General features: G+C 39.3%; 1 pseudogene; it reads left to right on the top strand.

Annotated features, from left to right (window-relative positions):
- Positions 1–9678: 9678 nt before the first annotated feature.
- Positions 9679–10638, top strand: LOC132494740 (large ribosomal subunit protein uL4-like; annotated as a pseudogene).
- The last annotated feature ends 5089 nt before the right edge of the window (positions 10639–15727 follow it).

Below are 15727 nucleotides of genomic sequence, written 5' to 3' on the forward strand. Positions count from 1 at the left end.
GAGAAGGCCTGCGTGCAGCAGCAAAGACCCAGTGCAGCCAAAAATAAGTAAAATAAATAAAAATTTAAAAATAAAAATAAATACATCAATCAAAATAAAAACAGCTCTTTCATCAAAAAATATTAAACATACAGAGACTCTACAGGGATGTTTCCACATTAAAATAGCCCTCCAAGACAGTCTGAGGGTCAGGCATCAGGAGGAAGAACCCCCAGAGCATTTGGCTTTGAAGGCCAGTGAGGCCTGAGTGCAGGAGCTCCACACTCAGGGAGAAACAGAGACTCCACCCTTAGAGTGTGCACACGAGACCTCACATGTACTGGGACCCAGCACAAAGCAAGACGTCCATATGAACTGGCACTAGACCTGACTAGGAGTCTGGGAGGGTCTGCTGGGGAGGCAGGAGTTGGCCATAACTCACGGTGGGGGCAAGGCCACTGGTGGCAGAGGCCCCAGAGAATACTGATCAGCGTGAACTCTCCTGGAGGTCCCCATTTTGGACCAAGACCAGGCCCCACACAACAGCCTACAGGCTCCAGAGCTGGAACGTCCAGGCCAGCAAGACAGGAACACAGCCCCACCTATCAGCAGACAGACTGCTTAAAGTCACACGGAGCTCACAGCTACCTCAAAAAACACCCTTGACAGAGCCCCACCCATCAGAGGGGCAAGACACAGCTCCACCCACGAGAGGACAGGTGCCAGTCCCTCCCACTAGGAAGCCTGCACAAGCCCCTGGACCAACCTCACCCACCAGGGGCCAGACACCAGAAGCAAGAAGAACTATGATCCTGCAGCCTGTGGAAAGGAGAACACAAACACAGAAAGTTAGACAAAATGAGATGACAGAGAAATACGCTGCAAATGAAGGAACACGATAAAACCCCATAAGAACAACTAAATGAAGAGGAGACAGGCAATCTACCTGAAAAAGAATTCAGAGTAATGATAGTAAACATGATCCAAAATCTCAGAAAAAGAATGGAGACGCAGATCAAAAAGATACAAGAAATGTTTAACAAGGAGCTAGAAGATTTAAAGAACAAACAGAGATGAACAATACAATAACTGAAATGAAAAATACACTAGAAGGAATCAATAGCAGAATAACTGAGGCAGAAGAATGAATAAGTGATCTGGAAGATGGAGTGGTGCAAATCACTGCCACAGAACAGAAAACAGAAAAAATAATGAAAAGAAATGAGGACAATCTCAGAGACCTCTGAGACAATATTAAGTGCACCAACATCCATATTATAGGGGTCCCAGAAGGAGAAGAGAAAGAGAAAGGGCCTGAGAAAATATTTGAAGATATTACAGCCAAAAACTTCCCTAACGTGGGAAAGGAAACACTCACTCAAATCCAGGAAGCACAGAGTCCCATACAGGATGAACCCAAGGAGGAACATGCCAAGACACATATTAATTTAACTGACAAACATTAAAGACAAAGAAAAAATATTAAAAGCAACAAATAATGTACAAGGGAATCCCATAATGTTGTCAGTTGATTTTTTCAGCAGAAACTCTGCAGGTCAGAAGGGAGTGGCATGATATATTTAAAATGATGAAAGGGAAAAACCTACAACCAAGAATACTCTACCCAGCAAGGCTCTCATTCAGATTCAACCAAGAAATTAAAAGCTTTACAGACAAGCAAAAGCTAAGAGAGTTCAGCACCACTAAGCCAGCATTGCAACAAATGCTAAAGGAACTTCTCTAGGTGGGAAAGTGACTAGCAGCTTAAAACAACCTTGTACATATATAGACTGCTATATCAAAACTTCAAGGGAATAGCAAACCAAAAAACTACAAGAGATACACACACAAAAAAGAAAAAGCAACCCAAACACAACACCAAAGATAGTCAGCAAATCACAGGAGAAGATAACAAAAGAGGAAGGGAAGAAAAAAGACCTACAAAAACGAACCCAAAACAGTTAAGAAAATGTCAGTAGGAACATACATATCAATAATTACCTTAAATGTACATGGATTAAATGCTCTAACCAAAAGACATAGACTGGCTGAATGGATACAAAAACAAGACCCGTATATATGCTGCCTACAAAAGACCCACTTGAGACCTAGGGACACATACAGACTGAAAGTGAGGGGATGGAAAAAGATATTCCATGCAAACGGAAATCAAAAGAAAGCTGGAGTAGCAATACTCATACCAGAAAAAAAGACTTTAAAATAGAGACTGTTACAAGAGACAAGAAGGACACTTCATAATGATCTAGGGATCAATCCAAGAAGATATAACAATTGTAAATATATATGCACCCCACATAGGAGCACCTCAACATATAAGCCAAATACTAACATCTATAAAAGGGGAAAATGACGGTAACACAATACTGGTGGGAGATTTTAACACCCCACTTACACCAATGGACAGATCATCCAGATAGAAAATCAATAAGGAAACACAGGCCTTAAATGACAGATTAGACCAGATGGACTTAACTGATATTTACAGGGAATTCCATCTGAAAGCAGCAGCATACACTTTCTTCACAAGTACACATGGAATATTCTCCAGGATATATATTGGGCCACAAATCAAGCCTCAATAAATTTAAGAAAATTGAAATTATATCAAGCATCTTTTCCAACCACAATGCTATGAGATTAGAAATAAATTACAGGAAAAAATAAAACTGTCAAAACACAAACATGGAGATTAAACAATATGTTACTAAACAAGCAATGGATCAGTGAAGAAATCAAAGAGGAAATTAAAAAATACCTAGAGACAAATGACAAGGAATACACAACAAACCAAAATCTATGGGATTTTAACATGTGCAGTTCTTACCGGCAGAGAATATATTTGGTAGGAAGTCATAAGAAGTGAGGGCAATTTATACTGCTACTAACTACCCATTGACCTACACAAGTCACTTAAATCACCTTTCATACCACACAGTGTAGAAAAGGTACTCAAGTAAAAACACCAACTGATTCACCCCATAAATGAATACAGAAGAAGTCCTGGATAAATATTTGCATAAATATTTAGTTTGTCATGCAAATGTTTTTATATTTTCTATAAGTTGCAGTCATTTGAAATTGAGAGATTTTACATATAAATTTGGATCTCTAGCATCTCTTGCAAACTCAGAAGATCTAGTAACAAACACCTCAGTCTATCATGATTATAATTTGCTGGAACTAAATATAGGCTGCTCTCTTTAGAATGACATTCACTCAGCACTCATTCACTTAACAAATATTTGTTGACTATCTACTATGTGCCATCACTCTTCTAGGTGCTGAGCAAAAAGGAAATCAGCTCACTGCTCTCATGGCACTTACATACTCATTAGGAGAGACAGAAACAAAGCTTGCCAACAAACATCCTAGTAAAACATGTTAACGTGATGATAAATGTTCTGATTAAAAGTGTATAGGACAATGGGACAGAAAGTAACTTTGCCCAAATCGTACCTTCTCAATGATGCATTCCTGAGTGGTGATTTAATACTGTAATCTAGGAGTCTTCAAATTACAGCCCATCAGTTTAATCATGCCAACTGCTTATTTTTGTAAAGCTTTATTGGAGCTTAGCCATGCCCATTCATTGACATATTATCTGTAGCTGTCTTTGTGTTATAAGCAGAGACCCTACAGTCTGCGAAGTCTGAAATATTATCTAGCCCTTTACACACACACAAAATTGCTGACCCCATTCCTGTTGGTACTCTCAATCCCCTATAACTTCCCCAGCTATTTTTCTCATAGCCCTATCACCTCTAAAATTCTATTTACATGTTTATTTTATGGCTTATTGTCTATTTTTTCTTTACATTCAGATGTTAACACCATGAGGGCAAAGATCTTAATTTTGCTTACATACATATCCCACGTGATTGGAATATGGTAGGTACTCAATGACTATTTGTAGAATGATTGAAAGGCTAGAGAAATAAGCAGTGTACAGCATACAACCATGGAAATCGTAGTGAAGAATTTGGATTATATTCTAAATTTTGGGACAGTCACTGAAGGTTTTAAACAGTGGAGTTACATGATGGATCCAGACTACTATGGTCTTATGACTTTTTACATTCCTTACCCTGCATTGACTCAGGTCTATTCATCTGTGTTACTTCCCTGACTTACACTCCAGATCTTAGTCTAGCAAATACTCCATGAATGAGAAATGTTTACAGTAATGGAATCTCAAAAGACTAGTGTTCAATGACTCTACCCCAGAACATCCCTCTGTGGGCAAAAGCCCCAGGGAAAGATGGGTTTACTGGCAAGCTCTGCACAGTACTTCAATAACAACGTTAAATAGCAAGCTCAATGATTTTGGTACAGAGAGATTTTATGGGAGTTTTGTAAGTTTTACACATTACATTTGTTATAATGTTTATAAGTTGTCTTCTGAGAATACACAAAGATGTTATTGTAACCAAAGTACAATAAAACCCAGCTTACCAATCAATATATCAGAGTGCACTGGTGTGCCACCCATGGGTTACAGGTGCGCTGAGATATCAATGCCTCACAACAGTGGGGGTGACCAGAGCCTTCCCCCTCAGTCAGTCATGCCCTTATCCATTTATCCTGATATGTTATAGAATTATTATCATTTTATATGAGTGTCAGAAGGTTAAGAAGTCTTGCAATGGACAATAATAATTTGTTAATGATACTTGTTTTCCAAAAGACAAAAAAAGTCATTGAGTCTGTGGCTACTGCTGAGATTATGAAGCTCATTAGGACAACTGGACAAAGATTTCCTAAGTATAATTCTATTTTTCATGAATTTACAAACTAGGGGAAGCACAAATAAACAATAAGGAACACGGATATAAATGAGTACCCAAGGAAGCCTTGGACTAACTTCATTTGGGGGATTAAGGCAAGGCTCAGGAAGAAAATGGAATTTGAGCTAAACACTGAAGAGTGAAGACTTTTTCATGAGGTAGAGGAAAGGTGGCTGCTAATTGGCTCCGTATTGCTGCCCTGGAGAGTTAAGATAATTTTCACACCCTTTGGAATGAGGACCAAGGTGAGAATAATTTTCACTTTCTCAGGTTGGTCCAAGAATGAATCCCAAACCTGGATGTAACAATTCCTTCATCAAGCAGTGTGAAATGGTTTTCCATTTACACCTACTTATGGCTGGGCTTCTCAGAACCAAATCACTAGGAGTTCCCCTAGTAAAGAACTTCTATGTCTACCGTGGAGCAGCCTCATCGGTCTCACACCAGAAGTGAGGGTTGTGGAAAGTAGAACAGGCTACTAAACTATCTAAATAAGAAAACGCCACTTCAATTCATTGGAAGTTAGAGACTAGTGATCTGGGGAATATTTAGCCATAGTCTAAAAATCATACGCACACCCCCCAAAAAAAACTTCCTAGAGTATCACTTGGCCTTTGTCGATTATTTTCAAAGAAAAACAACAGATCCAAAGTTTTCAAGTGTCAAACAACAAAACTGTGTAATTCAGAGGTTCCCAGATTCCCTTGGTTTACAAGACACTTAGTGTCTCAGTAATATTTCCATGACGTTTGATAGGCCAAAAGCAACACCTAATCATTCTGTTTATGAAGTAGTTAGGTTCAGACAACTTAATAATGTATGTCTTAACAACTTAGTAACTTTTGAATAAACAATACATGTAAATTAAAAGAAAAAAGAATATGTTTCATTTTTAAATAGCCACAGTTACACACTAAATGGATTTGTGCTCCTGTAACTTCTTTTTTATTTAATAAACTTATTTATTTATTTATTTTTGGCTGCATTGGGTCTTTGTTGCTGCACGCAGGCACTTCTCTAGTGGCGAGCGGGGGCTACTCTTTGTTGCGGTGCGCGGGCTTCTCATTGCAGTGGCTTCTCTTTGTTGCGGAGTACGGGCTCTAGGCACGTGGTCTTCAGTAGTTGTGGCATGTGGACTCAGCAGTTGTGGCTCACAGGCTCTAAAGCACAGGCTCAGTAGTTGTGGTGAACAGGCTTAGTTGCTCCACGGCATGTGGGATCTTCCCAGACCAGGGATCAAACACATGTCCCTTGCACTGGCAGGCAGATTCTTAACCACCGCACCACCAGGGGAGTCCCCAGCTCTTGGAACTTATCAGATCAAGGCATCAGATTGGTTGCTGCCACCCTCCTTCCCATTCCATGTTGATTTTTGTTCAGTATTTATTTTTTGTCAGAACAATCAATGAAAACCCAGCTTCTTAAAGAAATGACATCATCGAAAGAAATGGAGTGCAAACTAATGTAGAAATATTAACTGCCTTAAGTAGTTCACATCATATCTGACAGGTGCTGTGTTTTGCAGTGTTTTCCTTATAAATTTAATATCTGGAGAATGTAATCCCAAAGAGATTTTGATACACAGCCAATCAGAATTGTGTTTCTGAAGGGCCATGAATACATTAGGGTTTTAGATATGCATGTTTATTTTCCATGGGCTTGTTTTTCATTTCAGGGATAAATAACCACTTGAACCTCATTTTTTTGTTGTTGTTTTGGATACTAAAAATACAGCTTCAATTTATTTCTCAAATCTCCCAAATATCTTTCTATCAAACACTATTGATTTGCTGCATATTTAAAAGCACAAGGGGAGCAGTCAAAGGACTTTTTGTGTGTAATCACTCACCCCTAGTAAATATGTTCAGTACAGACATTATTTTTATAGAGGGTGTCTTTAAAATGGAGTAATATGCACTTTCCCCCAAATTTTCTATTACCAGACCCTTTACCCAAACATATCTGATTAATACCTAGCTAACATCATCGTACTTATATATAACAAAACCACAAAACATGCAATTGGAACACAGATAGGAGATAGCAAAAAGTGGCAGAGATATTGAAAAAAAAAGAGGTAAAAATGTACAGAAATCTTCAATCACTAAATATTACATCATAAATTGAAAGGATCCAAAGCCATTGCCACAAGAAACAACTTATGAAAGTTTGTTCATAACTAAAATTGTCTGAGAATACATATAGAGATGTGTATACATAGATACACATGTGTGTATATACATACACACACACACACACATATACATAGGTGTGTACGCATTTCCTCGGGGAAACCAAATTTAAGACCAACAAGAGGAGATCTGAGACCATTCAAGAGTTAATATATTAATACATTGTAGAGTCACTACATTAGCCAAGAAAGAACTATCCTCATTTTACAGATGAGGTAAGTACTTTGAAACATGATTTCATCAATAAGTTGTAACGAATCCACTAGAATAGGCCTGCAAGTACTTAGGGTATTAATCTTTAAACCAAGACAGGCCATGATCTGCAAACTCCTAAACTAACCAATGTTAAGAATGGCTGGGTATCACGTTGCAAACTAAAATCTCTTCATACAGATTTGTCTGTGATGTCAAGCAACAACGTGTGGCTGTGCTCTACATAGGGTCACTGAAGAATCCTGGTTTATTGTTCCCATTCTTTTATCTTTAACAGAAAAAGAAGCCCTTCTCTTAAGGGCTCTGTATTGCATCTCCCTTGGACACAATAACAGGACAAGCCAATGAGGCTAATCACCTCCAGGGGAATGGAGAAGATACTCAGGTAATTTAAAGAGCTGTCAGTAGTGGGGGAGAGACAGAAAGTGGAAAACTCGTGAAGAGTTTCAAGTCCTCCTCTTTATGTACTTGACACAAAAGATGAGAAACATTCACAGCCCTCATGGAGGCTGCAGGGCATTGCTCAGCACGGGCAAGCTCCATTCACAAGTAGTTGCACAGTGGGGCTGCCGTTTTCTATAGGAACAATTCCAACTGCAGTTGTGCAATGCTGCAGCTCTGGTGGTCTTCATCATGTGGAATAATTGCCTCTAATTGTAGTATTTCTAAAAGAAACTTATCATATTTTATATTTTAACTGAAGAATAAGATACAATGTTTCACACAAACTAGAGCGCCAAGTAAACAGAGACCTGAAGTAAAAGGAAAAAAGAAATCCTATAAATTTATTTTTAACCTGAAAAACTGTGTTTTGTTGATTTTATTCTTTAAACAGATCTTAAATTTGTCAGCTTTTCATCTGCATTGTATCTTTGAAATATCGTAACACTACACCAGCATCTTGCCTCATCCTAAGATTCAGAATAGATGAAAAATTATTTTTAAGTACTAAATAGTAATCCCAATTCCTTAGCTTCCTAGATTTCCTTTAAAAGACCAATTTCCTATCAATTTGCAGAAACATATAAATGTACACATGACTTAATATTTGGTATGCTTTCTTCACTACCATTGATCAATCTGACTCTAGGCATTATATACCATCTATTCATTTAGTCCATCTCCCAAACAAAATGAATATATTTATAATTAAAGTTTAAAATTTTAATAATTATACCAAGGTGGAAATTGAAAAATAGCATGTCACCATTAACCACTCTTAAGGACACAAAATATTTCCATAAGTCTGTAAGGACAAACCTTTCAGTTTTGTCTCTTTTCAAACAACTTTAAGATTTTGATTGCAAATAATTTGTAGAAACCCTAGTAGGGATATGCTGAGTGCAGATACATGGTGCTGGATTTATTTGAATTCAATTCAAATACAGAATTGATCTTCCTTCCTGGCAGTTTTCTGAAATGTACATTATGGCTTTGTTTAGTTAAACCAGTTATGACACTTGAGCCTCTGAAATGCTAATATACCTGTACCCAGCCTTTGAGTGTGTTGATTTTGCTTCTTTGGTGGAATAAGTTTCAATCCCTTTCATGCAGAAAGCCAAGATGAGCAGATATTTGTATAATGTATACGTTAATTAAAACATATTGTTCCCTGGGGGCTGGGGAGCAAAGAACGTGTTACTGTGAGCATGTTAAGGCAGACAATCACTCATATCAAATTCAAGAGCAATAGGGCAGGATGGTATATTGCTAGATGCTCAAAAGTGACATGTTATAATAATACAGTTTAAAAAATAAGAGAAAGTCATGCTTTAAAAATCAACTTGGATGCCTTAATGTAACAGAAATGTGGTTTCTGTCAAATATTGTGTCACCAAGGTGCTATAATTCCTTAACCTGACAAATTTTCTTCACAGCTGTGCTCAGCTCATGGTTAATGGATTTATATTACCATAAAGAATTAGCTTTTTCATATGAGCTGAAAATCATCATCACACTGTCACCATTCTGCCCACTAGAAGAAAACCATGGGCTTGCAGATTAAGAGACAAAAGCCAGTGTGTCCCAGTTGCTGCTATACGTTCATGCCAGCTCGATACACATAGCAAGCAATGCCTGTCTGTAAAGACAATGCATCAGAAATCCTCTGGGCTTCAGGCAGCCATCCCAGAACACGTGCACATCCAGCTTGCTTTTCATCTGGTCATTGGTCCAGTTCCCAAATTTTGAGAAATCTTTGTTTGTTTTTGTTCTAGTGTTGGTACCTGTCCCCCAGATAGCCATCAAGAATTCTGGGTTGGAATTGCCAACAAATTCACTCTTCTTTAGACTAGCATGACCTTGCTGCTGGTACCTCCACAATCCACACCCAGTAAGTCCATTCCTTGCTTTGAAGAGTGAGATGTCCAATAAGGGTGTGTGTCTTAGAAAGAAAACAGAAGGGATGCCACAAAGTTTCAAAGTGACCTACAGTTTTATTTATGAGGTAGTATTTAGCCCATGATTACGGCCAGGGTGCTTTTGGAAATATGTATTGTGGGCTGCATGTTGGCATCAACCAAAACCACTGGCACAACTGGCACCCACAGAATGAACACAACACAGGAGTGATGTGCCATTTGCTGTGCCCTGTCTCAGCCTTGCCAGTGCTGGTCCTGTCTAAAGGTCGTCATACTGAGGAAGTTTCTGAACTTCCTTTGGTGGCTGAAGATCAGGCTGAAGGCTACCAGAAGACCAAGGAGGTTATCTTGCGTCTTAAGAAGCTTAGGGCCTGGAATGACACCAAAAAGGTCTATGCCTCTCAGCAAATGAGAGCTGGCAAAGCAAAATGAGAAGCTATAATTGTATCCAGCACAGGGGGCCCTGCATTATTAAGGACTTCAGAAACATTCCTACAATCACTCTGCTTAAAATAAGCAAAGTGAACATGTTGAAACTTGCTCCTGGGGGGCATGTGGGACGTTTCTGCATTTGGGCTGAAAGTACTTTCCACAAAAGAATGTGACGTGCATGGCACTTGGTGCGAAACTGCCTCCCTCAAGAATGGCTGCAGCCTTCCCAGGCATAAAATGCTCAATAGAGACCTTAACAGAATCTTGAAAAGCCCAGAGATCCAAAGATCCTTCCAAGAACCACGCAAGAAGATGCATCACAGACTCCTACAGAAGAATCCACTTAAAAACCTGAGAATCATGTTGAAGCTAAACCCATATGCAAAAACCATGCACTGGAACATCATTCCTCAACAGGCCAAGAATCACAAAGTCCAGGTAGACAAGGCAGCACTAGAAGCCAAATCAGATGAGAAGGGGGTTCCAGGCAAGAAGCCAGTGGTAGTGTAGAAAGAAAAGAAGACTGTTGGTGTTTAAAAGCTTTGGAGGGAAAGAAAAAAGGCTGTTGCTACCAAGAAACCACCAGCTGAAAAGCCAGCAGAAAAGAAATCCACAGAAGAAGGCTGCTGCATAAACTTAAATTTATTTATTCCATAAAGGTCAAATCATTTTGGACAGCTCATTTTGAATAAAGATCTGATCAAAGAGGCAGTGAGAAACAAACCAAAAAAGATAGGAGGAAAAGTTACAAAGATTGTGAAATCAGAAAAAAGAATTATTTACAGATAAACAGCTGTCTCAATAGATAATGCAAAGAAATATACAAACACACTTAAAATTGTAACTAAGAGAATTTAGTAAGTTAGACAGATAGGAAATCAAAATATTGATGTCATTGGTTCAAGATGGCAACATAGAAAGATCCTGAACTCACCTCCTCTCACAGACACACTGGATCTACAGCTACATATGGAACAATTTCCTCTGAGAAAAACCTAAAAACTAGCTAAACAATGACTACACATCAAGTGAACTACAAAAAAACCCACAATAAAGTGGGTAGGAGAAGCTGAGACACAATCTTGCCAGAAAGCCCACCCCTGGAGTAATGAATGACCTCCATCAGGAGCTTCTCCCTGTAGAGGGAAGGGTTTGAGCTCCACATTGGGCACCCCAAACTTTTAAGACCTGCACCTGAGATATGAGCCTCCAAACATCTAGCTTTGAAAACCACTGGGGGTCATGACCATGAGACCCACAAGGCAATAGCAATCTGAGAAATGGCTTTTAAAGGGCTCACACACTCATACTCCCTTGCCCCAGGGAAACAGCTGATCTTGCCCAGACTTTATAATGAAAGAAGCTCATTTGCTACTCTTAAAGCATCAGCCTGAGGGGCGGGCATCTAGAAGTCTGCTGGGCTGCTGGGATCATCGGCTGGTGGGCACCATCTTCACTTACCATCTTTTTTGCTTTTCTAAAACCCTACCTAGGCTTTTCCCCTCACTCCCTGGAGGGTGCCATCTTTATGCTCCCCTCTCCCTCTTCCTGTCTCCAGCCATAAAACACCACCCTTTCTTTTTCTTTCCAGCGGCACTATCCTTACGCTCCCCCTCTGCCTCACTCCAGCCGGCAGTTACCACCTGCACACTCTCCCTCTGCCACACTCCAGTGTACCAGTGTCTCTCACAGGGGAAGTTTTACATGGGTCTGGTGCTCTTGGTTTCTTCTGTGGTTCTCTGGTTTTTGTGGGGGCCACCCTGGGCATGTGCCTTGATCACCTGGCTCTGGAGGTCAGGGGGACAGTCCTGTGGGACTGTAACAATCGGACGGATGGCTCTTGGCAGTTTATCACCCCCGGGGCACTGCACAGACAGCAGAATGAAACACACTTCCAATCTTTCTGAGAAAGTGGCCTATTTGCTTATCCTGGAGCTTTGGTCTGAGGGTCAGGCTTCTGGTTTGGTACCCATCTAGGGGCATGCATAGGGGCTATCAGAAAACAGAGGCCAGTAGAGACAATCTTTGCACTCTCCCTCTGCCTTACTCCAGCTTGCCAGTATTCCCTAGAAAGGAATTTATACCCTTGTCTGGTGCCCCAGTTTTAGTGGCTGCTACCAGGGGACAGCTCTACATCACCTGGCCCTGGTGGCCAGTGGGGTTTATGCTCACAGGTCCCATAGGACTATAAGCAACCGACAAATAATTCTTAAAGAGCGACCACTCCTAGGGCTCAGCAAAAGGCAATAGACCCAGGAGCTCAATCTTTCTGTGAAAGAGGCCTATTAGTTTCTCATCATAGCTTCAGCCTGAGGAGCAGAATTCGAATTAAACACATATCTAAGGGCTGAGTATAACGCTTTCCAGAGACCTTGGAGGGTCAGCATTATATGTGTGCTCTCCCTCTGCAGTGCTCTTGAGCGCCAGTGACTCTCAGAGGGGAGCTCTGACACACATCTGGCAGCCCAGCTTCTATGACTGCCACCCAGGGGACACCCCTTGAGCCCCCGGCTCTGGTGGTCAAGTGGCTTGCATTACTGGGTCCCAGGGACTGCAACACCCCTGCAGTTCTTGGCAGGCTACACCCCCAGGGCACTGCACAGATAGCAGACTGAAACACACCCCAAGTCTTTCTATGAAAGCAGCCTATTTGCTTGTTCTGGAGTTTCAGCCTGAGGGCCAGGCTTCAGGTTTGGGCACACACTGAGAGGCCTGTGGAGGTGCTCTCAGGGAATGTAGGCCAATGGATGCTATGTTTGCACTCTCTCTCTGCCTTGCTATAGTTCCCCAGTATCACCCAGATAGGAGTTTATACACCTGCTTGGAGCATGGATTTTTGCAACTGACACCCAGGTGATGACTCCAGATGGCCTGGCTCTGGTGACCAGTAAGTCATACACTTGTGGTCCCACAGGACTATATATATTTGATCATTTTAAAAGCTGCTGCCTTAGGATCTGGCTTGCATCAGCCTGAATCTAGGTGCTGACTGAGATCCTCCCCTGTGGGATACTGACAGGTCCTGGCAAATACTCAACTACTGGAAGCTATTAGAAATAAAATAGGCTGCTGGGACAATCATAAAGGTTTGAAAGATAACCAAGAGCTAGGGAAGGGTTGAACAATAAGGTTAATCTCCTACACAAGGCCACTTCCTCAAGGCTGGGAGAGTTACCTGTTTCATGTAATACATAGAAACTACCACGAAGAGTCAAGTAAAATGAAGAAACAAAGGAAATGTTCCAAACAAAATAACAAGATAAAACTCAGAAAGAAACAAAAGAAAAAAATGTAATGAAACATAGATAAGTAATTTACCTGATAAAGAGTTACAAGTAATGGTCATAAGGACGCTCACTGAACTCAGGAGAAGAATAGATAAATATGGTGAGAACTTCAACAAACAGACAGAAAATATAAGAAAGTCAAATAGAAGTCACAGAGCTGACAGATATAACTACCAAACTAAAATTACACCAAAGGGGTTCAACAACAGACTAGATGAAGCAGAAGAATCAGTGAACTTGAAGACATGGCATTTGAACTCATCCAATCAGAGCAGAAAAAATAAAAAAGATTAAAAATAAAAGTAAAGATAGCTTAAGAGACTAATGAGAAAATATCAAGCAGACTAACATTCACATTATAGGGATCCCAAAGGGTGAGAGGGAGGGAGGGAGGGAGGGGTGGTGGGAGAGAGAGAGAAAGGGGGAGAGACAGAGAAGGAGAGAGAGAGAGAGAGAGCTGCAAAGGTCCATTTTTATGTTGACTTTTTCAAAAAATACTATAGTACTCCACAATCCATGGTTGAATTCACAGATGTGGAACCATCTATACAAGTGGCTGACTATAAAGTTATATGCAAATTTCTGATTTCATGGGATGTCAACACCACTAACCCCTGCATTGTTCAAGGATCAACTGTATAACATTTGTCAATAATTATTCACCCAGCACAGGAGCACCTAAATATATAAAGCAAAATTTACCAGACCTAAAGAGAGAAACAGACAGCAATACAATAATAGTAAAGGACTTTAATGTGCCACTTACATCAATGGCTAGATCATCCAAACAGAAAATCAATAAGGAAACATTGGCCTTAAATGACAGGTTAGACCAGATGAACTTGACGTATACAGAACATTCCATCAAAAGCACATTCTTTTCAAATGCACATGGAGCATTCTCCAGGATAGATCATATATTAGGCCACAAGAGAAGTCTTAATGAATTTAAGGAGACTGAAATCATATAAAACATCTGTTCCAACCACAATGGCAAGAAACTAGAGATCAATTACAAGAAGCAAACTGAAAAAATTCACAAATTGTGAAGATTAAATAACATGCTACTAAACAACCAATGGGTCTAAGTAGAAATCAAAATTTTAAAAATATCTTGAGAGAAATGATAATGGAAATACAACATACCAAAACAGGGAATGCATCAAAAGCAGTTCTAAGAGGGAAGTTTATAGGAAAACATGATTACATCAGTAAACATGAAAAACCTCAAATAATCACCTCAGGGAAACAGAAGAACAAAGACCAAAGTTTGTAGAAGAAAGAAAATAATAAAGATCAGAGCAGAAATAAATAAAATTGAGATTAAAAACATAGAAAAGATCAATGAAACTAAGAGTTGGTTCTTTGAAAAGATAAGCAAAATCAACAAACCTTTGTCCAGACTCATGGAGAAAAAAAGAGGGCCCAAATAAATAAAATCAGAAATGAAACAGATGTTATCACTGATGCCACAGAAATATAAAGGATAAGAGACTACTATGAACAATTATATGTCAATAAATTCAACCATCTAGAAGAAATGGATCAGTTTCTAGTAACATATACAACCCACCAAGACTGATTCACGAAGAAATAGAAAATTTGAACAGACTGATTACTAGTAAGGAGAGTAAATCAGTAAACAAATACCTCCCAACAAAGAAAAGCCCAGGACAAGATGGCTTCACTGGTGAATTTTACCAAGCATTCAAAGAATTAATACCACCTCTTCTCAAAGTCTCCAAAAAATTAGAAGAGAAGGGAACACTTCCTAACTCATTTTATAAGGCCAGCATTACCCTCATATCAAATCAGACAAGGAATTCAAAAGAAAAAAAATTACTGTCCAATATCCCTGATTAACATAGATACAAAAATCCTCAACAAAATATTAGCAACCCAAATTCACAGTATGATCAAGTGGGATTTATTCCAGAGATGCAAGGATGATTCAACATCTACAAAATCAATAAATGTAATGCACCACATTAGCAAAATGAAGGATAAAAAAATTATATCATCATCTCAATAGAGGGAGGAAAAGCATTTGTCAAAATTCAATATCCATTTATGCAAAAACTCTCAACAAACTGGGTATTGAGGGAACATAACTCAACATAATAAAGGCCATATATAACAAAGCTACAGCTAGCATGATTTCATTATCAGCAGTGAAAAGCTGAAAGCTTTTCCTTTAAGATCAGGAACAAGACAAGGATGCCCACTCTCATCAGTTTTATTCAAAATAATATTGGAATTTCTATCCAAAATAATTAGACAAGAAAAAGAAATAAAAGTCATCCAAATTGGAAAGAGAATTAAAACTTTCATTATTTGTGGATGACATATTATATATATAAAAGCCCTAAACTCTCCACCAAAATAACTGTTAGAACTAACAAAATAATTCAGCAAAGTTACAGGACACAAAATCAATATACAAAAATTAGCTGCATTTC

The sequence above is a fragment of the Mesoplodon densirostris genome, chromosome 8 (assembly GCF_025265405.1).
Source record: "Mesoplodon densirostris isolate mMesDen1 chromosome 8, mMesDen1 primary haplotype, whole genome shotgun sequence".
In the NCBI taxonomy this organism is placed as follows: Eukaryota; Metazoa; Chordata; class Mammalia; order Artiodactyla; family Ziphiidae; genus Mesoplodon; species Mesoplodon densirostris.